We start from the raw sequence: 3,037 nt of genomic DNA on the forward strand, positions 1-3,037 counted from the left end.
TCTCTCTCTCTCTCTCTCTCTCTTTCCCTCTTTCTCACTCCCTACCTCTCTGGAATCAATAAAAATATATTTTTTAAAAAAAGAAAGAAAGACAAGAAAATATATTCCATATATTCCCCAGCCAGAATGTTTATGTGGTTGCCTCCTGCAGATGCCCCCCTCAAAGTTACTCTCTCAAATCCATGTCTCTCTCTCTCTATTCTCTCTCTCTCTCTCTCTCTCTCTCTCTCTCTCTCTCTCTCTCTTTATCTATCTGTAAAGATCACTGGAAAAAATATCCTTGGGTGAGAATTACCAACAAGCAAAAAAAGTATCCTATGTAATAAAAGTCCATAACTGTGTAGCATGAAAGAGTCCCATATTTATTAAAGAACACACTCATTATAGTTTTTATAACACTATGAAAAATATTAACTAATCTTGTAAAGTAAGGAAAATGAATGACTGCATTTAGAGCTGGAGAAGGCAGAAAGAGAGATTATAAATGGACAGTCGGTAAATATAGGGTGTTTTAAAGTAGGTTTAGAGTTGTTAGTATGGAAATTAATACAAGGGTTTATAAACAATAATACAAGAATAAACTCTTCCCTGGCCATTGTACTTCACTTGGTTGAGCACCGTCCCTTTCCCTGAATTGTCATGGGTTCCATTCCAAATCAGGCCGCATGCCTGCCTGGATGTCCTGTAGTTGACGTGCTGGAGGCAGCAGTTCAATGTTTCTTGACCATATTGCTGTTTGTCTCTCTCTCTTCCACTCTTTCTAAAAGGTCAATAAAAATATGTTAAATATATAAAAGACTTATTTTAAAAGGGCGCTGCAGTGCGGTGACAGCTCCCTCCACCCGTCCTGCCGAGAAGCCCACGTCTGCTGTTCAGAGTCCCCCTCACCTTGGAGGAGTCAGAGGGACTCTGTCACAGAGCACCTGGCGTGTCCTCCAAGAAGACCTTCAGCTTTCCTCTTCCTCTGAAGATGGTGATGGCCAGTGAGACGCCCCTTGTTCAGCCAAGACTCCTTCCTGGCCCCCGGCCTCCTGGCGGTGACTATGGAGCTGGGGAGGGGAAACCAGCGGGTGTGCCTGTTTCTGGTGGACCAGAGCCCCCCTGCTGCGCTGCGTGTTCAAATGGTGGGAAGTCCAACAAGGCTTGCTGACACAGAGTTCCAGTTACTGCACTTTTCATTGGGGGACGTGTGACATGTCAAATGGAAGCTTTAGAGTCAACTCTACTTGGTACTGATAGAATGGGCGAAGGAAGTAGATTTCCTTTTGTAAGGGTTCATCCATTGCACTGGAAACTTAGCTGCAACCGTGGCCTTCAAGTATAATGGAAATAGGAAGCTATGGAATGACGCTCTATCTATCAGGTGTGCCCCTGTCTGCCTTGGGGAACCAGGGGCATGCCCCCCACTGTGAGGTCTGCAGTTTGTCAGCAGTGCCTGTATCCCTGAGGACAAACTGTGTCCCTGTGCACCGCTACTTCAGAAGAAATCGTGACGGGGACTCTTCTGATGGCTTGCTACATGTGCTTTATGAAATGTCGTATTCAATTCTGTTTTCTATACTGTTTATCCCATACTAATAAAATTCTGCAAAATATGTCATACCGCGATAGGGTTTCTTTTTTTTTTTTTTTTTTTAATTTTTCCCTAAAAGTATTACAAAGGGTATTATAAGTGTCCTTTCCCTCCCCCCCCCGCCCCCCCCGCCCTTGACAGGCCCCTGCCCTCCTGGGTTTCATTTCTGATCATTTCAGCTCAGTTTTGGAATAATGGTTGTACCACAAGCTCAGGTCCCTGAGAGGAGAGCGGAGTCTGATGCACCTTGGAATGAGAGTAGTTTGGGCTCCACCTGTAGGTCGCTGCCTAATCCTCTTTTCGCAGTTAAGGTCAACCCCACCTTAAGGGTCACAGAAAGCCCTTATGAATTCACCCTCCAAACGTGCCCCACCCTTGTGGTCTTTCAGCAGCCTCAGTGCCCCTCCCTGAATCCCCCAGTACATGCCAGAAGAGCACCTTTTCCATATTGATAAAATTCTGAAAAATTAAACAGTAAAAAATAGCCCAGCTGCTATAGTTCAGTCATTGAGGGTTAACCTATGAACCAGGAGGTCACCGGTTGGATTCCCGGTCAGGGCACTTGGCCTGGTTGCGGGGTCGATCCCCAGTAGGTGGCGTGCAGGAGGCAGCCGATCTGTGAATCTCTCTCCTCGTGCAGGTTCCTCTCTCCCTATCTCTCTCCCTCTCTCTCTTTCTTTCTCTCTCTCTCTCTCTCTCTCTCTCTCTCTCTTTCTCCTTCCATACCTCTCTGGAATCAATAAAAACATATTCTTTAAAAAAAACAAACAAATAGAAAAAAAATATATTCCATATATTCCCCAGCCAGAATGTTTAAGTGGTTGCTTCCTGGAGACGCCCCAATTGATGTGTCTCTCTCAAATTCATGTCTCTCTTTCTATCTATCTATCTATCTATCTATCTATCTATCTATCTGTAAAGATCACTGGAAAAAATATCCTTGGGTGAGAATTACCAAGAAGCAAAAAAAGTATCCTATGTAATAAAAGCCCAGTATGCAAATCAGCCAAACGGCCTAACGACCTGTCCCTGTGACGTGCACTGACCACCAGGGGGCAGACGCTCAGTGCAGAGGATGCCCCCCCACAGACCCCAGGCGAGCCAAGGCAGGTGTCAGCAGGGTCCCCCCCGATTGCCCCTCCGGTCGCCACACAGGTTGGGCCTGATGGACGGCCAGGTCTAGGGACCCTACCCGTGCAAGCATTTCATGCACCGGGCCTCTAGCCCCTAAATGACTAACTACAGCAGTGGTTCTCAACCTGTGGGTCACGACCCTCTTTGGGGGTCGAATGACACTTTCCCCGGCGTCGCCTAACACCATCGGAAAACACCTGTATAATTACATATTGTTTTTGTGATGAATCACGATGCCTTCATTATGTTCCATTTGTAACAATGAAAATACCTCCTGCATATCAGATATTTCCATGACCATTCATAACAGTAGGAACATGACAATGATGA

Source organism: Myotis yumanensis, unplaced genomic scaffold (genome assembly GCF_028538775.1).
Source record: "Myotis yumanensis isolate MYYU_CA2020_CCGP unplaced genomic scaffold, mMyoYum1.0.hap1 SCAF_20, whole genome shotgun sequence".
NCBI lineage: Eukaryota > Metazoa > Chordata > Mammalia > Chiroptera > Vespertilionidae > Myotis > Myotis yumanensis.